This window comes from Chenopodium quinoa, unplaced genomic scaffold (assembly GCF_001683475.1).
Source record: "Chenopodium quinoa cultivar QQ74 unplaced genomic scaffold, ASM168347v1, whole genome shotgun sequence".
Lineage (NCBI taxonomy): Eukaryota > Viridiplantae > Streptophyta > Magnoliopsida > Caryophyllales > Amaranthaceae > Chenopodium > Chenopodium quinoa.
The window spans coordinates 3,046,050-3,069,101 of NW_018743894.1; the positions used below are offsets into that span (position 1 = coordinate 3,046,050).

Here is a 23,052-nt window from a genome sequence, read left to right on the forward strand (position 1 = left end):
ATAAATATATTCGTTTTAATAAAAAAAATCCAAAAATTTGTTTAACATTTGAAGACATAAATGTAATTTAAAATCAAAAACAAATTTTTTAATGAAGATTTGAAGTTGAAGAACTATTGCATGAAAGTATTTAATAAAAGTCATTTTTTGTACTTAATGAATGCATGATTTTCCTGTTATGGGGTAACACCAACTGAATTACAAATATTGTGTTGAATAAAAAAATAATATCACATGACATTAGGTATTTACATCTGGTTTTTTCGCCAAAACTAGGGGGAAGAATAAGGGCAGGTCCCACACTGTTGATATAAATATATAATGTCTACACAAATTTGGGTTGATTTTGAAAGTATATGTACATACAATTCCTTATATACATGGCAAGATTGAATATGACAATACTGTTTGTGTATGTTTTATGTTATTATTAAAATGGTAATTGGTAACTGTTTGTAATTAAAACCAAAAATTAAGATTTAAATTAATAATTTTACATAAAAATAACGTAAAATAAATAAAAGTTAAAACCACATTAGTTGTCCTCATATTAGAACAAGGAGTGGCCTTATATGTCAGGATACATTAGTGCAAATTTAGAAATGAAAGTTGCAAGTACATAGAGAAAGTTAACACAAACTTTAAAGTACACAAAAGGAAACATAATATTAAACATTAAGCCGCTAATGTGGAGTTCTTGAGAACAATAACACTAGCCACCCTCGTCGTGAAAAGACGGATTATGATCTAAGTCGGAATCCACCAACCAGTTCCCTATATAGTCGTATTCATCATCTCACTGCCCTTCATCATTAATTGGGGATGGTGGATTAATATCGGGACCTGGTTGTTTAATATTTGAAAAAGAAAGTTAGTATATTTAAAGTTGAATTTATTAAATTAATATCAAAATAAATGAGATAAATATTTCTGAAATTACTATTGGTTGCTTCAGTATACCAAGATTTTTGCCGCCATACTAAGGGTGTTGATTGATGAACTTCTAGTAAAGAATTGAGGTTCAGCTACATTGTTCCACATAATCACGACACCTCCAACACCGCAAGTACCATTTATCTCGATTTGATAATTTCCACAAACACTAGAGAGGACATCATATTTTTGGAAATACCTGGCCCTTGCTTCAGTAATTACAATCAAGAACGGGTTGTAGGTATCATATATTAAACGAAAGTTTTCCTTAAAGGACTCTCTATAAACATCTCGAGCGTTCCAAAATACAACATGTCCTCTCTCCGGGAATACCGGCTTCTTTAGCTGGTCAATTTCTACGTCACCGCTAACAGATATACGGAAGTACCTAACTCCGCTCTTCGCAGTGATACATGAGTACACCTGTAGTTGAATTGCAGCAATCCTTGTGAGAAATTTCATTACATGGATGGAATTAGTATTGGCGCCAAACATAATTTGCCTTGTTTCTGTTGGAAGGGTATAGGTAGGGGTTACCTCAGCCTCGAAAGACGGCTTAAGATCAAAAATTGGAACAAGTGTTTTGGGTATAAGCTCACCTTGCTCGAACACGTGGTGCTTGTAGAACCATTTCACAAAGACACCAACACCCTTGTGTAAGTAACCATTGAGGTCACTTAAGAGGGGGACATAAGCTGGAACAATTTTTTCCGCTACGAAGCTTCATTACTCTTGCGGCGTATAGGGAAGGCTCCCTTGCCACATCGTCCCCACATATTTCATCACGGATAGACTCGTTACTTAACTTTTGTTTATCTAGGATAGCTTCAAATTCATGTTGAAAATATTGAGCATTATTGAAATCAAATTCCGGAGTTAGGAATGGTATGAAGGGATTAAAATACAATTGAGGCTCTTTGGGATGCATTTTCACGCCGCGTATGAGACCACTCTCATTACGGCGTGTGGAAGGACATTGCCAGTACAGTAGAGGAGGCCCTTAGTAGCTCATTTTGGTGTTCAATGAAAGGACAAAAGTTTTTAACTTATATAATATTTTTTGTCAAAATAGTAGGATAAATAAAAGTGAATCTGAATAAATAAACTTGGCTATATATATATTAAAGGCTTCAAGTGAGTAAAGTAGATGTATTGTAACATAAAACGTGGCTGAGTAGGTAGGAACGTAAGATGTTTTTTACTCCGTAATTGATTTGTTTTTTTGTAATTTTTATTAAAAAAATAAACAACAAACCCGGTAAATAACAAAACAAAAATATTGTCATGTATGGTAGTTAGCTTATTGGGGGTATATTAGCTTATTTGACTAACTTTAGCTGATTGACTAGTCAAACAAGCTAATACAAGTGTTTGATAGTAAGCTTTTTGAAAGAGCTTATTCCATTAAATAAGCTCTTTTTAAAAAAAGCTCATTTTAGGAGCTTTTTTAATTAGCTTATTCATTAATTATTGTGAAATGACACTTATAACCTCATATAATTTAAAATTCTATCTAAACTACTTACCCCACAATTAGTTTATTGGTCATTTCACATACTCAATCACTTTTAAGCTATCAGCTTTTTACCATACACTTTTATATATCAGTTAATACAATAAATTAGTCAAATCAGTTAATAAAATCAGCTAACTCAATCAGCTTCAACTTTCAGCTTTCTCCCAAACAAGGCACCACATACCAAAGAAAATACCCTCACTAATTTTTTGAACTTAGTCTCAACCATTGTTATAAATAATAATTCATTTAAATAATACACACAACCGGCCCAAATAAAATCGTTGGGACTAATTATTTGTGAACAAGTGTCAACTCGGGTACACATATGGATTTTGGGTTCGACCACATTGGGACAACGATAACAAACCAATTCAAGACGAGTGAATCTTTGTTACATTCTCGTCACCAAAGGTGGGTCAGGTAGAAATCATAGGGCTATGTTTGCTAATTTTCTTTTTAATTAGCGAAAAAGCTAGCTTTTTTGCCAAAATGAAAAAACTGCTTTGTTGTTGGCTTTTGGCTTGTTGGCCCACACATTATATAATAGACACCCAAAAACTAACAATTAATTTACCAAATACTTTTATAAACAACCAGTTTAAACAACCAATTTCAAAAGAAATTATAAAAAGCCAAACATTCAAGCTGGTCAAACAAGCCATGTGAACCAGCCAACAGCCAACCGCCAATAGCCATTTGCCAAACAAGGGCATGGACCAACATGTTTGGTAAATGACTTTTTGGTGGCTTTTTGGTTAGCTTTTGCCTTTTATCTTTTTATGTGGTCAAACATCCAAAAAATGTGTTTTAATTGGCTTTTTAGCCGGTGAAAAAGCTGGCTATAAACCAAAAATGAAAAAGCCGCTTTGAGTAGCTTTTTTGTTGGTTTTTGGCTTGTTGGCCCACAAATTATCTTATAAACAGACAACTATCAACAGTTAATTTACCAAACACTTTTATAAACAACCAGCTTTAACAACCAATTTCAAAAGCCATTATAAACAATCAAACAGCTATTTTCCAAACAAGGCCAGCTGGTCAAGTGAACCAGACAACAACCAAACGCCAATAGCCACTTGCCAAGCAAGGCGTCAAATTCGGGTCGAGTCATGACGAGTTTAAGTAAGCTCGAATTTGGATATGCCTGGATTTTCTTTATACTGTAAATTAGTTCACTGTAGATTCTTTTAGTCAAATAAATTAATCAACTTAGTTTCATTTTTATACTAGTCTTAATTTCCTTGTCAAATAAAATATTCAAGTGAAGTTCAATTCAGCTCCTAAGTAGCTTCCCTTATGAAATATTCAGTTCAGGTTCCAGTTGATTTTTTCAATTGATCGAGTAGCTTCTAATACACAATTAAAAGAAAAGTAGAGCTACATTTTTCCTTGTTTCATAATCCATGTCACAATTTTTGTTTGATATTGTAGTCCAATTTTATATAGGATGATTAGTAAATGTCTTTTCATTTTAAAAATAATAATCACTATGTATTAATATAATTTTAAAATATAAATAATTACATTCTCTGAATAAATATAATAGAAATACAAATATTATTATGATAATAAATTTATTATAAAAAATATAATAATAATAAAATGATTAGTTAAAATTGATCAGTTACCAATTGTTATTATTAGCCAAATAATGTACTCAATATAGGATTTGGGTTTAAGAAAATCTACAGAAAAATTGAATACCAATAAATTCAAATTCTAACACTTGATCATTTGAGTGTTAAGTTCATTACCTAAATTGCCTAAATAAGATGTTGTTTAAAAAGGTAGAGCTTAATTGTTTAATTTTTAAGGGTAAACAAGAAGATTCGTAGAAAAGGGGATAGTTCTTGAAAAAGGGGATACATCTGACTTTGTCAGTTTTCTAGTTTGCAAGAGAAATTGAACTATGTGGGCCCTATCCTCGAATGATGGAGCGATATACATACAAGAACACCCTTTACTCGTAAAATGATTTTAGTCCTCCAACCCTAAATGAAACCCGCACTTCCAATCCCATATAGTGAACTAACCCTAGCTTCGGATTTGAAAGGTACACTGTAAACCTTTAAAGTAACCCTAGCTTAGATAAAGTAACCCTAGCTTAGATAAATTAACCCTAGCTTCGTAAGGATAATTTGTTGCCATAATAACCTACATGGTTAATAACAAACGCGTTATTAGAGTATTAATTAATTTGTTCCTGCCTACGCATGCATGGATCATTAAGAAAAATATTGTCCTCGAACCATTTATTTTAAAAATTATTTTTGATACACTATATTATCATTAAGATGTACGGTTCTCAACTACTATCGTTTAATAATATATCGTTAACATTAGATTAAAATATTAGACTGGATAAACTTTCTAAGGATAAGCTTAGAGTTTAGGTAAAATTAGATTTGATTGGATACAAATTGTAGATTAGATTTATGTTAGATATATGATATATCGGAAAATATATGTGATATATTTTCTGTGTACTATATTTAGTACTATCATATGTTAAGGTATTATTTAGAAATTATATTATTTGGGTGATATCTTTTAGGAATATTGTTTATTACCTTATGTTCGTAAGTTTTATATACATACTCTACCTGTTGATGAATAATACGTGTAAACAAGAAAGTCTAGTCTAATTCTTTTTAATTTTTCATGGTATCAGGAGCAAGTTAAATCTTAGAAGTATTTATGAAAAATTTTCCCCTACCGGTGAGCTTTGACTTTGATGTGAAAAAAAAATAAAAATACGCGGCTCTATTGTGTCAAACAGTATATATTTGGTTCTCCTTCATCGTGAGGAGACAAGGATTTTTAGTTGATTCGAGCATAATTTTGCTCCTTCGGATTTAAGTGTGGTTTACTCTGAAAAACCTATAAGAGGTTTGAGATCATTTTTGCTCTAGGAAAACCATAAAAAGGTTATATTTGCAACTTCGAAAAGAATGGCGTTGCTGTTTGATTGATGACTGATGAGTTCGAAAAGAGGAACGTTCTCATCGTTGAAAAAGAAGGAACAAAAATTGAAGGAGACATCACAAGAGTTTGCATCTCGACGTCAACAAATTGAAGAATTTTCAATCGCAACATTCGTGTTACTGCCGATTGCGGGAGGGTGAAATAGATAGGATATTTCGGAAAATATATGTGAAAAGAGAGCAAGAAAAGAAAAGAAATCTAGGCGGTTAGTGACTTTGACCAGCCGTCCCAGAAGAAGAAGAAGGAATTTAAACCGTACGTTCTTAAGTACAAGTTTATCAAGGACTGCAACTCCATCATCATGGAAATTAAGGGCCGGCTGTCCCTAGAGAAGCCAATCCAATGAAAAGTTCCATTCAATAAAGGAACAAAAACAAATTCTGCCAATACCATGAGGAAGTTGGCCATGACACCAACGACTACTTCAGCCTTCAACAGGCGTTGGACCGTCTGGCTGACAAGGGGATGTTAAAGTCCTACATTTCTAAGTCCAAAGGGACTAATAAGAAGAATCCGGGGCAGTCGTGTAAGACACCCCAGCCTGCTAGTAGTTCGGACACTGACAAGGAGCCGGTCTACACAATACCAGGCGGGTTCTCATGCGGTGGCCCAACCATCCGGGGCACAAAGAGCCATCTTCAAAAGATGGACAAAGATGATGATGAGCAGGCGTCTGCTAGCTCCTCCTTCCTAGACGTCCTGATCACTGAGAAGGACAGGGGCAGCGTCCGCCGTCCGCATGATGACCCGGTTGTCATTGAATGTAAGGTTGCCAACCAGCTGGTTGGACGGATCCTTATTGACACCGGCAGCTCATCATACATTATCAGCCTCCGGTGCCTGTAAAAGCTGAAATAAAATGTCAGCAGCATGCATCCGGTTACCTACCCCTTGGTTAGCTTTGGGGGTAGAATGGTTTACCCAGTCGAAAGGGTTGATTTACCAATCCGGCTGGGTGAGAAAGGAAAAGGGCGACACCTGGTCGTCAAGTTCTTGGTCGTTGAGGAGCTGACCGCCTACAACATTATTCTAGGCCGGCCAACCCTAAACGAAGCCAAGGCTGTAATCATCCCTTCCCTCATGCTCATCAAGTATGAGAGGGATGACGGCTCTGTTGGTTCCTTGAATGGGGATCAGAAGACGGCTCGGGAGTGCTATCTCTCATCCGTCAAAGATACTGTGGCCCTAGACGGCCAGGAACCAATAGACCTTGACACTAGTGGAAAAAAGCTTATTTGTAACAAGCTATTTGTAACGGGCATATGATTTCCCGTTACAATTACATCATTTGTAACGGGCAAAATCAATGTCCGTTACAAATAAGCTGTGACTTGAGCAGAAAAAGATATATTTGTAACGGGCAGATTAGTGCCCGTTACGAATAAGTTGTTATTTGTAACGGGCAGAATTCTGCCCGTTACAAATAACAACTTATTCGTAACCAACAAGTCTTGCCCGTTACAAATAACCAACTAGTTGTAACCAACAAGTCTTGCCCGATACAAATAACCCACTAGTCGTAACTAACAAGGAATGTCCGTTACGAATAGTTTTTCAATGTAAACCCTAACTTTTTAATTTCCCCTTTCTCATCACTCTCTCTCATCAAAATATTTCCCTTTTCTCTCTCCAATAATATTGAAGCTCAGTTCGGACCTCAACTCCCCGAACTCCGGCCGATCCTGAGCTCGTCCTCTCCAAACTCCGGTGGTCCTCAGCTCCCTCAACTCAGGTCGTTCCTCAGCTCGGTCCTCTCCAAAATCCGGTGCGCTCTCTCGTCGCGATTCAGCTGCGCTCTCTCCATTGAAGCAGCGCTCTCTACTCCCTCTCACGCAGCAGCGCTCTCTCCATTGAAGCTGCTCAAGCTCTCCCTTCCTGCTCAAGAAACTCCCATCAATAGCTTCCTGTAAGCTCAATTTGATGCTATCTTTATATCTCCTCCCCCAATTTCGTAACCCTTGTTTCAATTTGCTTAATTGCAATTACTTAATTATAGGGTTTTTTTTTTTTAAAAAAAAAAAGTTCCGAATTAATTGATTATAGGGTTTTTTTTTTAATTTTTTTTTCCGAATTAATTGATTGATTTTACATGTTTAATTTGATTTTTTCCATTGGGTGGAAATAAATCTTATATTCATAATGTTTTAGATGGATTCGAATTAAGATTCTAATTTATTTTTGGCTGAAAAGTCAATTTGATTTTTCATAAATAAAATCATAATTAAAGCTCAACTATATAGCAAGATTGAATAATTAAGGTAGATTGATATACTTCATAGTAGATATCTATAGTATAACTTTGCATTTTACTAGATGGAAATGCGAGGGGTAACACGATATTGTAATTATAAAAGGGTGTTATAAATAATACTGTAATTATAATAATATTGAATCGTAAAATAATTATTTCAGGAATAAAACCTAAGAGGGGGTAATGGGTGAGCAATAAAGACTTTCTTACTTTCATGGTTGTTGCTTGGGGTGTGTGGGCCTACAGAAATTCTATGGTGTTTGATAATCCATGGAGTAGCAGCGTGGTAGGGGTAATGGTTTTGTGAAATTGGTGGAAGATTATGGGAAGTATAAGGGGGCTGTTGGTGGGGTGAGTAGGGGATGTGGTGTAGCGTCCCATAGCACTTGGAAGAAGCCTTGCCCTGGGGTAGTACGCTTTGTTTGATGTGGCTAAGGTGGTTTTAGGAGCGATTATCAGGAATGAGGAGGGTAAGATAGTTGCTGCTGCTGTGAATAAATGTGTAGGCTCTGATTCGGTGAAATTGGCGGAAGCCATGGCAGCTCGCCTTGGCATTGCTATGGCAAAGAGACTTTGGTACTTGAGAGTGGAGCTAGAGTGTGATTCCCTTTCTGTGGTGCAGCTGATCCAACAAAGGAATGAAGATAGACGGTCCTTTGATTCTTTTTCTTGCTTTCATATTAGACGAAACGGGAATGTTGTAGCTCTTTTAATGGCCAGAATTGAACCTTGTAATGGGGTGGAGCAAATTTTCTTGGACTCACTTCCGCAGGGTGTTACTGCCCTTGCGGAGCTTGACTATTTGTAAATTGTTTTTATGTGTTTAATAAAGCTCCCCCTCTCCTGTTTTGCTCTTAAAAAAAATTGAAGCTGTTAAGTTTGTTAGCCTTAATTTATGTAATTTTAATAATTTTTTTGGTAGCGAGGTGAAGAATAATTCTGTTCAACCATGGCTTTTATGAGTTCTATCTTCAAAAACTTACCATTGAGTTTTAATCACTTAATGCGTTTCTGTATTGTCTATAGGAACCATGTGGAAGTAATGAGTCTGGGATAGCCAGTTTAGTGAGGTTAGGACAAGCTCCGACGCCTTTATCAGCAAGGGCAAGGTCTGATTTTAGTCTTAATTTTCGACATTTTTGTTGTGGTGTAGTGTATTTTGTTGATTGATTTTGTTTTGTCTTAAACTTTTAACGATGATTTGTTTAGCTGAACCTGATATGAAACTAAGATTGATTGTGTATTAGATAATGTGATTAGCATAGAAATTTTGAATCCCGGGCAATATTTTGTTTGAAAAACAAGTGATGATGAAGAATGAGTGTTTTAATTGGGTGTGTTCAATGAAGAATGAGTGTTACTATGTAAGAGGATAGGAAATGATATTTATGTGACGAATTCCTAAGAATTAGAGGTAGAGGTGAATATTTTTCTTGCATTTGGAAATTTTGAAGTATGTTGTACTTTATTTGGATACTTTTAGTGTATAGTTTCATTGGTTGGTATATTTTATTCTATGTGCATAATTTATTTGCATCAAATATCAAATTTTCTTTGTTAGGTAAATAACTCATGTTTATGTGTTTGGTTACTTTTGTTAGTTATGCACTTTGGCTGCCCTGAATAGCCCCTCCTATTTCTTTGGTCTTGTTAGGTTTAGTAGCAATCACTCGTTATTGAATTCGATCTTTTGATTAATACCATAGCCATCTAGATAAATTGAAGAATAAAAGTATAGTTCCGATTTGTTCCGATCAGTTTCGATCAGTTCTGAAATTTCAGTTCTGATTAGTTCCGATCAGTTGTGATCAGTTCCGCTCAGTTCTGATCAGTTCCGATCAGTTCTAATATTTCAGTTCTGAACAATTCCGATCAGTTCTGAAATTTCAGTTCCGATCAGTTCTGAAATTTCAGTTCTGATCAGTTCTTATCAGTTTCGATCAGTACTGATAAGTTCCGATAAGTTTTGAAATTTCAATTCTGATCAGTTCCGATCAGTTCTAAAATTTCATTTCTGATCAGTTTTGAAATTTCAGTTCCGATCAGTTCTGAAATTTCAGTTCCGATCAATTCTGATCAGTTCATTTCAGGCCTTTTCTGTTTATTGCTCGTGTCCCCGCTTGTTATCATGTTCATTGCCATCATTGTTCTATGCTGATCAGTTCTGATTAGTTCTATGCATATTGCTTTATATGCTGATCATTTATGATCAGTTCTATGCTTTTTATGCTGTAGGCTACAAGTCTCTCTATTTATGCATATCATTTTTTTTCTATTCAGGTTCTTGTTCTGCCATATCTTATATATGTTTTTTTTGGAATAGTTGGAAAACTTGCAAAAGAATGTTGTAGATTATTTTGTTCAAAGTGTTAGAATATATAATATTTTTGTAGGGCTTATAAATTATATCGGGCGAATCTCACAAGGAGTGAATTGAAATCACATAGGCAAAAATTGAAATTCATACAAATGGAGGTAAATACACTACTCACCCCATATTGTTATACATTGTTCACTTTGAACACAAAATTTTTAACTATTTGTTATATATACTAGTGCGCTCAACAACAAGGAGGCGTTGAATGTGGCTACTACATTATGAGATACATGTATGAGATTGTTACTTCTCACTTGGAGTGCAAAGGTGTCTTAGAGGAGGTTAGTAGTTTTTTTTTTTGCAAATTTTGAAGCCTTTTTAGCTCTATACGCTCCCAAAAGTGAGATAATGGTCAATTTTCATTGATTTCAATTCATGGAAACCAAAATATAAGTTAATTAAGGATGTTATGTGTTATATTATGCCAATTTGAACCAATACATGAAATATGGGAAAGATAGAAGTCCCATAGGAAATTTTAAAGCCTTTTTGGCTTTATACGCTCCCAAAAGTGAGTAAATGGTCACTTTTCATTGATTTCAACTCATAGACCAAAATATAAGTTAAATAAGGATGTTATGTGTAATATTGTGTTAATTTGAACCAAAACATGAAAGATGGGAAAGATAGAAGTCCCTTAGGCAATTTTGAAGCCTTTTTGGCTATATCTGCTCCCACAAGTGATAAAATGGTAAATTTTTTTATTGATTTCAATTCATAAAAACCAAAATATAAGGTAATTAAGGATGTTATGTGTTATATTGTGCCAATTTGAGCCAATACATTAAATATGGGAAAGATAGAAGTCACTTAGGCAATTTTGAAGCCTTTTTGGCTCTATACGCTCCCAAAAGTGAGTAAATGATCACTTTTCATTGATTTCAACTCATAGACCAAAATATAAGTTAATTAAGGTTGATATGTATTATATTGTGTCAATTTGAACCAATACATGAAAGATGGGAAAGATAGAAGTCCCTTAGGCAATTTTGAAGCCTTTTTGGCTCTATACGCTCCCAAAAGTGAGTAAATGGTCACTTTTCATTGATTTCAACTCATAGAAACCAAAATATAAGTTAATGAAGGATTTTATGTGTTATATTGTGTCAATTTAACCAATACATGAAAGATGGGAAAGATAGAAGTCCCTTAGGCAATTTTGAAGCCTTTTTGGCTCTATACGCTCCCAAAAGTGAGATAATGGTAAATTTTCATTGATTTCAATTCATAAAAACCAAAATATAAGGTAATTAAGGATGTTATGTGTTATATTGTACCAATTTGAACCAATACATGAAATATAGGAAAGATAGAAGTCCCTTAGGCAATTTTGAAGCCTTTTTGGCTCTATACGCTCCCAAAAGTGAGTAAATGATCACTTTTCATTGATTTCAACTCAGAGACCAAAATATAAGTTAATTAAGGATGTTATGTGTTATATTTTGTCAATTTGAACCAATACATGAAAGATGGGAAAGATAGAAGTCCCTTAGGTAATTTTGAAGCCTTTTTGGCTCTATACGCTCCCAAAAGTGAGTAAATGGTCACTTTTCATGATTTCAACTCATAGAAACCAAAATATAAGTTAATGAAGGATGTTATGTGTTATATTGTGTCAATTTGAACCAATACATGAAAGATGGGAAAGATAGTAGTCCCTTAGGCAATTTTGAAGCCTTTTTGGCTCTATACGCTCCCAGAAGTGAGAAAATGTTCACTTTTCATTTATTTTAATTCATAGAAATAAAAAATAAGTTATTTAAGGATTTTATGTGTTTTATTGTGTTAATTTGGACCAATAATGAAATATGGGAAAGATGGAAGTCCCTTAGTGCAATTTTGAAGCCTTTTTGGATCTGTACGCTCTAAAAGTGAGTAAATATTCACGTTTCATTAATTTCGATTCATAGAAATCAAAATATAAGTTAATAAGGATGTTATGTTTTTTATTTCTATATTTTGAGTTTTATTTCTATAATTTGGACCATCACATTTATTCTAATGATTGTTTTTATGATGGATTGTTTTTATTTTGTAACCTCATTCATATGTTTTTTTTTTCAATAGGATTTTTGTCCAAGGGCAGCCCTGATGATGTTGACAAGTTGAATGTGGTTCGAGAACAATGGGCGCAATAATTTAGAAGTAAATATTTATTGAATGCATAACTATTAGCTTATGTAGAACAAAGTAATATTTTTAGTGTTGTATGTTGTAAATGTTGGATAAATTTATACAAGTTTTAATTTGTAATGTGTTACTACTTCAATTTTTATATTACGTCGTATTAATTTTTACGAAAGATTGTTCGGTATAATTGTGTATTTATAGGAACATGTTTATTATAATAGGTTTTAATTAATATATATTAATTATATATAAATACATGCTGTCGAAATTTAATTAAAAAAAAACATAATTTAATGATTATTTGTAACGGGCAGGAGATTTGTCAATTACAAATACCCACGTATTCGTAACGGGCATTTTTGTTGCTCGTTACAAATAAGTGTTTAACTATATACTATAAAACTTTATTCGTAACGGACATTTATAATGACAGTTACGAATAATCACTTATTCGTAACGGGCGTTTGAGGTGCACGTTACGAATAAGGACTTATTTTAATACAAAAAAGGATTTAATCGTAACTAACATTTTAAATGTCCGTTACGAATAACCCATTATTCGTAACGGACATTTGAAATGTTAGTTACGAATAAGGGGTTATTCGTAACGGACATTTGAAATGTTAAGTACGAATAACCCATTATTCGTAACGGACACTGCCCGTTACGAATAACAATGGCCATCCGTAACGGCCGCATACGTAACGGACGTTGCCCGTTACGGATGGCCTTTTTTCCACTAGTGTGACAATGTCAAGGCTGCCGACCCAGCCCCAGCCCCACCAGCAGCCGGAAAGAAAAGAAAGGCACCCCTGCTGGTGGAGGTGAAGAAAGAGAAAAAATAGCAATCACTGACCGGTGAACGGTCAGATGAGCTCCGTCCCTAACCGGTTGGAGAACATGTTGATATACCTCTGGACGACAGCCGTCCAGAGCGTACTGTAAAGGTTGGGACGGTTGCTTATGCTAAGTTGGGTGCAGACTTGCACCTTCTGCTGAAAGAATTCAAAGACATTCTTGCCTTTGAAGTGGAAGAGATGCCAGGCGTCAGCCCGGATCTTGCTGTCCACAAACTCGCCATGGATCCTAAAAAGAAGCCCATCCGGCAAAAGAAAAGAAATTACGGCGAGGAAAGAAGTCAGGCAGCAGCTACCTAAGTAAAAAAGCTGTTGGACGTTGGGTTCATTCGGCCATGTAATTTTCCCGACTAGGTGGCGAATGTCGTGCTTGTAAAGAAGTCGAATGGTACCTGGCGTATGTGTGTTGATTACACAGACCTCAACAAGGCATGTCCCAAGGACAGTTATCCGCTTCCTAAGATCGACAGTCTGGTCGATTCGGCAGCCGGGCATGCCTTGATGAGTTTCATGGATGCCTACTCCGGCTTCCATCAGATACCCCTGTGGAAGAAAGATCAAGAAAAGACGGCCTTCGTCACTGATCAGGGGTTATTCTGTTACAATGTGATTCCGTATGGCTTGAAAAATGCGCCGGCTACATTCAAACGGATGATTAATACGGTCTTCATTAATCAAATTGGGAGGAATGTGGAGGCGTACATTGATGACATGATAGTCAAATCCAAGCAGCAGGCGGATCACCTTGCTGATCTTCGAGAAACCTTCACCACACTCAGGCGGCATAAGGTTATGTTAAATCCTAAGAAATGCATTTTTGGTGTTGAGTCTAGGAAGTTTCTCGGATTCCTGATTGATCAAAGGGGGATAGAGGCTAACCCCAAGAAGATACAAGCGGTAATTGACATGAAGTCACCCCGTACTATCAAGGAAGCACAGAGATTAACCGGTTGCCTGGCGGCCTTGGGGAGGTTCCTTAGCCGGTCAGGTGACAAATGCCTTTACTTCTTCCAAGCAATCAGGAAGAAGACCAGATTTGAATGGGGGGATGATACTGAGGCGACCTTTCAACGGCTGAAAGAACACTTGCACTCTTTGCCAAGGCTTGTTAGTCCACTGCCTAAAGAGATGTTATACATGTACCTAGCCGTCTCGGATCATGCCCTCAGTGTTGTTCTTCTTGCTAAGAGAGACGGCGTTCAGCTCTCGGTCTATTTCATTAGCCATGTTCTAAAAAATGCTGAGCTCCGGTACCCCATGGTAGAAAAATTTGGCCTTGCCTTGTATATGGCTTTCAAGAAGTTGAAACCGTATTTTTTGGCCCATCCGGTGGTAATTTACACCAACCTGCCCCTCAAACGGCCAATGTCTACCTCGGAATTATCCGGCAGAATATTAAAATGGGCTATTGAAATGCAAAGTCTTGAAATCACTTTTGAACCTAGAAAGGCAGTGAAAGGTCAGGCGTTTGCCGACTTCATTGTTGAAATGACACGACCGGTGCAACCGGATAACATTGAACAGGCTTGGAAAGTGTATGTAGACGGGAGCTCAACGAAGAACGGCTGCGGTGCAGTAATTTTATATGAGTCCCCTGAGGGGGACAGATTTGAATATGCACTGCGGTTTAAATTTCAAGCCTCAAATAACAAGGCGGAGTATGAAGCCCTGCTTGCCGGAATCCGCATGTGTAAGGCAGCAGGGGCAACTAAAATTGACGCCTACTCTGATTCATAGTTGGTCGTTAGCCAATATGAGGGAAAATATGAGGCAACTCATCCGGCTATGATCAAATACCTTCAGGCAGTCAAAGAAGAGGCTGGGGCACTTGAGGAATTCCGTCTAAATCAAGTGCCCAGGTCGGATAACAATCAGGCGGATGCGTTGTCCAAATTGGCTTCATCCGCCTGCTGTGATACGCCTTAGTCGGTCTTTTGGGAAAAGAGAAGCATATATGAAGAGCCCATTGGAATTCTGGACCGAAACTCTACCTGGATGGATGGCATCCGGGCATATTTAGTAGACGGCAGACTTCCTGATTCACCACAGGAAGCAGCCGTCATGAAGAAGCGAGCAGCAAACTTCGAGTTGAGAAACGGAGAGCTCTTCAAGGCAAGTTTCCTTAAACCTCTATTGAAGTGTGTTACCCCAGAAAAGGGGAAAGAAGTTCTCGAAGAATTGCGTGTTGGGTATTGCGCCTCTCATATAGGCGGCAGGTCCCTAGCCGTCAGAGCCGGGCGGCATTACTTTTGGCCTACTCTTGAAGCAGACGCTAAAGAGTTGGTGAAGAGATGTGACAAATGCCAGAGGTTTGGCAAACTTATTCACCGCCCGGCTACTGACTTGACGGCAATCCACAGCCCAGTCCCGTTTGCTAAATGGGGCATGGATATCTTGGGTCCTTATACGCCTGCTCCAAGCGAAAAGCGCTACATTTTGGTGGCTGTGGATTATTTCACCAAATGGGTAGAAGCTGAGCCGGTCAAGAATATCAAGACAAAGGATATCGTCTCTTTCATTTGGAAGAACATCATCACCCGGTTTGGGGTACCTATGTCTATGGTTTTTTATAATGGCCCTCAGTTTGAAACCCCTCATCTCAAGACTTGGTTGGGAGATCAAGGTATCTCACATTGTTTTGCATCAGTCGGCCGACCCCAAGCAAACGGCCAAGTTGAAGCCTTCAACAAACTTATCTCAGACGGCATAAAAAAGAAAATCGAAAGGGCCGGTGGCTTATGGGCAGAAGAACTAATTCATGTCCTATGGGCCATTCGAACTACTGCCAAAGGGGCAACCGGTGAAACCCCATTCCTCATGGTATACGGTGCTGAAGCCGTCTTGCCCATTGAACATTACGAGCCGACTCTACGACACTACTACAAAAAAGGCCAAAGAGACTCGTTGAAAAAGGCCAAAGAGACTACTTTAGAGGCAGTCTCTAGCTCAGCGGTCTCTTTGGCAAAGAGACTGGTTTATTAGAAGTGGTCTCTACAATGAAAAAACTGAGACCGCCTATCTAAGATAAGTGATCTCATTTTTTTGAAAATTGGGACCGCCTATCTAACATAGGCAGTCTCTTTTTTTCAGAAATTTGAGACCACCTATTTAAGGTAGGTGGTCTCTTTTTTTCAAAAACTAAGACTATTTATTTAACTCAACCGATCTCTTTGGTCTCATTTAAAATAAAATAAAATAAAATTAAGCATTTAATTATTCTTATAGATACGGAGTACTATGTTGAAATTATTGGAATATTGCAAGTTACACCTTCACATTAAAAGAATCAAAATTGCATAATTAAATGTTTCATATTTAGATACAAACTAATTTATCAAACTTGAAATCCATTACAAAATTATATTGAAATTATATAGTTATATACAAAGTGGAAGAGATGGAAACGAATTCTTCAACTGCAAAATCTCGAACTCCCAATTGTCCAATACCTTCAATGTTCTTACAAAATCCCAGAAACCTGATTCAGAAAGAATCATTTTCCAAAATAATCAAAATAACTTATAAATTACATAATTTTCATTAAATAAATTGTAAAAAGAACTAAAAACAAACAATTACCTCACATTTCATCTAGTATACCAATGAGTTGACAGTAGATGAAGGCAGAAGAAAAGTAACTGAATAACCACCACCTTTAATTTTATATTTTGCATATTATCAAACGTTTCCCTTCCTTTTCGTATAATTCATGCAATTGGGCTTTAATTTCCACCAGATTGCAAGAATTTTACTCTGTTCAAATTCAAAACCAGATCTGGTCAACTAAGATTGTAAGAGATCAATACTCATAAAGAAAAGAAAGTACAAAAAAATTGGGATAAATTGACGAGTAATTTTCACAGATTATAGTTCGTAAATCTTAAAATTTTGATTTTCCTCTTATTCATACCTCATACAAACTATTAATAATATCATGCCGAAAATTGATAAACCATAGATTCAAAAAAATAATAATTAAAATAATAATTAAAAAAAAAACAAACACTGGAATTAGAAGAAATACGAGATATCATAAAATGGCAATAATTTATTTCACTGCTTCCTAGCTGCACCCATTTGCACCTGTAGACATTTTCACAACAAAATCAAAAAATTAAAATAGATTTGACGAATTTCAATGGTAGCCTACTTGGATTTGACAAATTTCGAGAGTTATTAGGGATCTAGGGTTTTCGTTCATGCTTACCATCGGATCGACGAAGTTTCCCATGGATTGAGAAACTGTTCGTTGACACTGTAGTTTCCCATGATAGGAAGATTTGAAGAAAAAGATAGGGACTAAATAGAGAAAGAAGAGAGAGAGAGCTAAGAGAAGAGGAAGAAGATGGAGGCGGGTTGAAGATAGGAGAAGTTCTAGGGTTTAATTAGAGCTAGTGTATGAGAGACCATTTTAGTGATGTAACAGGTCTCTCCAAATATTTTTTTTTTTTTTTTGGGAAAAATAAGGTGAGACCAGTTATCTTAAACATAGGTCTTTCTCTTTTAAAGTTTCATAAAAAAAATATCGAGAGAGACCTATTACCTTTAATAAAGGGTCTCCTTTTTTTAAATTAAAAATTTAAAAACTAAGAGAGACCCGTGATTTGTAAAACTCGGTCTCTTGAAACAAAGAGACCGGTTATCTAATTAAAGGGTCTCTTATTTACGGTCTCTTTGACCAATTTTGTAGTAGTGCGAGTCATGCTTTATGATGAAGAGGCAAATTGGGAGGCCATGCGGCTAGCATTGGACTCCCTCCCGGAACGCAGGGGCAACGCTGCCTTGCGCCATGAGATATACCGTCTAAGAATGACCAGAGCGTACAATAAGAAAGTGCACAAGCGTCTTTTGAAAGTTGACGACTTTGTGTTACGAAAAATGGAGGCAACCGGTAGGAATGAGGCTGGAAAGCTAACTCCTAATTGGGAAGGCCCCTACCGGATTTATGAAGAAGTCAGGGATGGCACCTACCGTCTGAAAACCCCAGATGGCCGGCGCCAGCCTAGAACTTGGAATGTAGATAACCTAAAAAAGTACTAATTCTGAGAAATGTAAATTTTTTGTAAACAGTGAGTCAATTAATGAGAATTCAGACTTTGTTTGTAGAATTGTTTTGTTATTTTATCTTATCCGCCTGGGTAATACTCAGACGGATTCTTTGTTTAACTAACTAAGTTTGATACTTAGTAAGGTTGTAATTGCTTGTCCGCCTGGATAATACTCAGACGGACCCTTTTGTTTATCTAACTAAGTTTGATACTTAGTATAATTTAATAATTGCCTGTCCGCCTGGGTAATACTCAGACGCACTCTTTGTTTAACTAACTAAGTTTGATACTTAGTGTAATTCAATAATTGCTTGTCCGTCTGGGTAACACTCAGACGGACTATTTGTTTAACTAACTAAGTTCGACACTTAGTGTAAATTCAATTTTGTAATAACGCTCGGCCGATGGTCCGATTAAAAAATTAAGCACAAAAACGCTTAAGGCTATACAACTGGTCTCAAACAAGACCAAAGTCCTAAAGAGGCCGGATGGTTGCTTATTTTATAAAATCGCTGTCCCAACATGGATAAAGGCATCCGGCGACACCCCTCCGGGTGCAATCGTCGCAGAGAATAGACTACTTGTCGGTTCTACATACCTATGCGGACGACGATAATTGAACGACCAAATTGGTCAACTCATAGCCGTCTGACCAGAGTAATCTACGAAGAACGATTAAGTTATCGAATACCAGATGCCCCGAGGCATCAGTCGGTATCCGGCTGAAGTTCTCACTTAGGTTATTTATTCCAAAGTTGCACTTTCTCTCTCAATTGGGGCAAAAGATTTTGTGTAATGGCTATGTAATAACCCCAGACGGAATATAACCGCCTGGGTAAGAAGCTCAAAGCACCCGCTCTAATGGCCGGCTGTGCACTTGGTTTGGGGCAATCACCATTGTGATTGATCGGCCTAAAAACACTCCATACTTCTCCTAATATCAAGTGTTTTCAAGCCAATCAATCTATTTGAAACAAAACCAACCACACAGCCGTCCAGGGGCAAGAGCACCCAGATTGCAAACTGCCGCATGCTTTTCTAAGTTAGGCAAAATATTAAAGAATTGCAAGCATACGCAAAATTCAAATTGAAAAATTCATTAAAAAATAAACAGGTATAAACAACCGACTGAGTCAGAATACTTCATTTAATATTTAAAATGGCTCAAAGGCTAGAAGTTGTATTAACCGGAGTTACATCCGGTGAAGAAACAAAAAATAAATTGTTAACCCAACCCCTTGGTTGGTAAAGATACAATATTACACAACATACAAGCCGGTAAAGAAACAGGATGGCATACTGTCGCAGAAAGTGGGGAGGCCCGCCTAAGGCTGAGGTGGATACTGCTGCTCCGGCTGATCCTGGCTCGGAGTTGAGTGTTTTCTTGATCAGCATCCTCTAATGCCTTGAGCTCAAATTTGGCATCCTTCAGTTTTTGCTCAAGGTCATCAGCCCGGCTGTTGGCTTCATCGTTCGCAGCTGTCAAGCTCTGGATCAGCTCCTCCTGTTTCAACTCTACTGCTTTAATCTTTTAATCACACATATAATTAGCATATTCAGCAAAGTTAAGGTTTTCAATGGCCCTCCGTTTGGCGTCATTTACCTTTTCTTGCTTCCGCTTGAAGGGGCCACGGAGCCCGTCCACCCTCAGCATTACCTGAGAGAAGAGCAGCCGAATTATGAGTTACTTAGTAAAATCAAAGGATAAGATATCAGGGTTGTGGGATTCCTTACCTCAGCCAGTTGGCCTATTATCCGGTCGAAGTCCACTACATGCAGATCAGGTATAGAGTTCTTCTCTGACCGGGTGAGGGTCCTCACCATCCGTTTTGCGAAACCCACAAGATCCGGCTCGTCGGATGTTATATCTGCATCAAAAGTAGTACTCTGTGAGAAAGAGGCAGCATAGTTGGCACTCATCCGTTGCCGGCTTCTGACTGAATCCCCAGAGGGATCAACCTTAGTCTTGACTCTCATGAAGTCAAGTGGCCAAGGTATTTCAATCCTTCCCTTACCTTGTGTGTCCGGATGGGGCTTAGGCGTCTGCTCCTCCCCAGTTGTTGTCGTACCGGCTGCAACATTATGTGGCTCGCCACCCTTCGATGCCGTAGAGGCATCCGGCGCTTTCTGCTGTGAGCGTTCTGAGCTTTCGCTCAAAATCTTTATCGCAGCAGGAGATTTGCCTCCGGTCGTTGGACGATCGAATTTGGCAGCAGAGTTTGTCTGGGGAGGGGGGTCCTTTCTGGCGGCCTTCGCAGCCGGAGCTTTCTCCAGATCTTCTCCTTGCCTTTTGAGAAGCTTGGAGAAGGATCGTGGCACTCGCTTTGTAGAGTCCTGAGAAATGTACAAGGGTCAGTATACCCAACCGGCAAATTGCCTTAGTAAAAAAAAAATTGTATGAATACATATAAAGTTAGGCGGTCTTACTTCGCCTTTCTTAGACTCTTTTGCATCGACGGCTGCTTTCTTGGCAAGTGCAGCCTCTTTGCGCAGCAGCGCCGCCGACTTAGCCGGTGTCTTTGCCGGATCGACCATCTTCAAGGCGTCGGCTGCATGAATAGAATTCAAGGTTAGAAGAAATTGTGGCAAGTTTGCAATAAAATAAAAAAATAGCAAACACTCCGGATGTAAGGTAATCTAGCCTTGGGAAACATGGTACTCAGCCCGCAGGCGGACAAGATGCACTCGTCCTTGAAGAAGTCCGGATGGGTGATCAAGTTCTTGGGAACTATAATGTGAGTCCCATCCCCCATGGGCTCGGTTGTTGTCTCAAAAAATCCCGGATCAATTATTTGTTCTCGGGCCTTAGTAGACAGCGCCGGGAGAGGGCACTTCCTGCCTAGAAGAGTCGGCTATGTGTTGTACCGGCGCAGTGTCCGGTTATGCCTTAGAGTTGGGGAAGAAATCAAGTAAAATTTGTCCTTCCACCCGTACCATTTGGACACTTTGTCCAAAGTCATCAAATATTGGGGCAAGGTAGTCAGAGTATACCATGCCCTATGGCCGCCTGGGGCCTTGCTCAAATAATGCATATGAGCGAAGGCGGAGAAGCTTGGATTTATATTTTGGAACTCGCATGCGACGGTGTCACTAAGAATGTTCACCCACGAGTTGGGGGTGAGCTGCCAAACTCCTACATCGTACCCCTTTAGGATTTTCCTAATCGCGGGGCGGAGGGGGAACCAGAGGCCGACTTTAATGACCGCCTAGTAGCAGACAAAGTAATGGTCTGCGTTATCAATGTCATCGCTCCAGGCCATTACTGCATCAGCCAGTGGAACGATGATGTCCCAGCCCCTTCCAAAGGGGTGCTTTTCTTTAAAGGCCCTAAAGCCGCTCTTGAGTAGGGCAATGTTACCCGGCAGCATTCTAGTCTGTTTGGGATTGGGGAGGTCGGCGACCTTAGGCGGCTGCTGATAGTCAGCCGCAAAGTTATCTTGGTTAGAGCCAGAAGATTCGGCCCTCGACCCTTCGCCGGCCTCAGCATCGCCGGTTCCGTTAGAGGAGGCGACTTCCTCACCGCCTACCTCTCGTACACTTGAGCTCCTAGAAGTAGAGGGAGCCTCTTCATCAGAACCACTCTCCTCCAAATCCCTCTGTTCCCTATTTGGGACAACCTCATCGGCTGGCACTGCTATAGTGCGCCGGCTCCTAGACCTTCTGGCCATTGTGTCCTGCACAGACACAGAGAGGGAGGAATTCGGAGATGAGCACATCGGTTCTGACAGTCCAGAAAAGGCACCCACTATTCTAGACTCAGCCGTTCCGGGGGACCGGCTGAGTGTCCTAGGCAGTGCCGAGTGAGTGGATTGAGAACTCATTTTTATTTTCTAAAATTATGTATACAGGCAGAGAAAAAATTGTATACAAGTTGAAAAGGAGAAAAGCTAAAATGGTACAGGCGGTTACCTTACTTTAACTCTGAAAAATCTGAAAACCGCTACAACCGGTAAACCGGGGGTTGAACTTCTAGCACACGGAAACTTGAAACTGCTTTGATGCAGACGGAGGCAGAGAATCTCTCTCTAGAAGCCCTCTCTTTCTCTCTCTAAAAAAGTCAAATGTTAATAAGGTGAGGAAAAAGGGGGAGGTAAACTTCTATTTATAGAAAGTGAAAATGGGGGGAAATTCTTGTTTGAAATTCAAATTTTACTACCCGTTACCGTTCACCTTTGATAGGTGGACACGTGTCACAGGCCCCACCTGATACGCACGTGAGCCCTGTGAGGAGCAAATGTTTAGGGTAAAAATACCCTAGACACGTGGACCAATGAGAGCAGGCCACGTGTCGAGTTAAGGATGGCCCACGTGGCCTAATATCCCCTTGACACATGGCCCCCTTGGATAAATCTCTGAAATGGCGGCCTTCAAGGGCCAAAATCCCAAGAAGCGCCGTAAAAATGGCGCAGCCCACTAAAATCTAGGTCAAGTGACCTAAATGGGGGCACATTCTCCAATGACCCTATAAATAGAGAGATATTTCCCCATTTTGGGGACAAATTCAATCATTTATTACACACACACTCTCTCTCATCAGAGAGAGACCTGAGCTTGGAATCCAAGCAGATCTCCATCTAAATTTTCGCATTCTTTATTCCCTTTCAAGTTACTAACTTGATCTTCGGAGGCGGAGCTCCAACCACCCGGAGTATCCGTTGTTTTGCAGGTACAACTCAGCCGGACCAGACTTCGTGACGTAACTCTCTCGAGGGACAAAAACACCCAAAACACATGGTATCTCTATTAAAAAAATAAATTACTCCTACGCTAATTGAAATTAAAACAAGGACATTAGGGAAACACTTTTTCAATAAATATTAGGGCTTACTCGGTGGCCTCACTATTTATATACATAGTAGATAAGATATTCCACTATATGCCCTTACCTTGAATGTATTTTGTAAACCCCTTTGCCAAACTATCCTTCTCTGCACCATGCCTATGCCAAGACT

The 23,052-nt window shown here is 38.4% G+C and overlaps 2 long non-coding RNA genes across 2 annotated transcripts; one reads left to right on the forward strand and one right to left on the reverse strand.

Annotated features, from left to right (window-relative positions):
- Window positions 1–7,004: 7,004 nt before the first annotated feature.
- Window positions 7,005–12,384, forward strand: LOC110686840. The gene is made up of 5 exons (XR_002504315.1): window positions 7,005–7,343; window positions 8,715–8,797; window positions 10,082–10,163; window positions 10,245–10,346; window positions 12,133–12,384. It is a non-coding gene; the product is annotated as an uncharacterized LOC110686840 (long non-coding RNA).
- Window positions 12,385–16,323: 3,939 nt separating this feature from the next.
- Window positions 16,324–17,604, reverse strand: LOC110686788. Its single transcript, XR_002504298.1, has 4 exons — window positions 17,260–17,604; window positions 17,077–17,135; window positions 16,632–16,805; window positions 16,324–16,530 (listed from the first exon to the last, which is right to left on the reverse strand). It is a non-coding gene; the product is annotated as an uncharacterized LOC110686788 (long non-coding RNA).
- Between the last annotated feature and the right edge of the window lie 5,448 nt (window positions 17,605–23,052).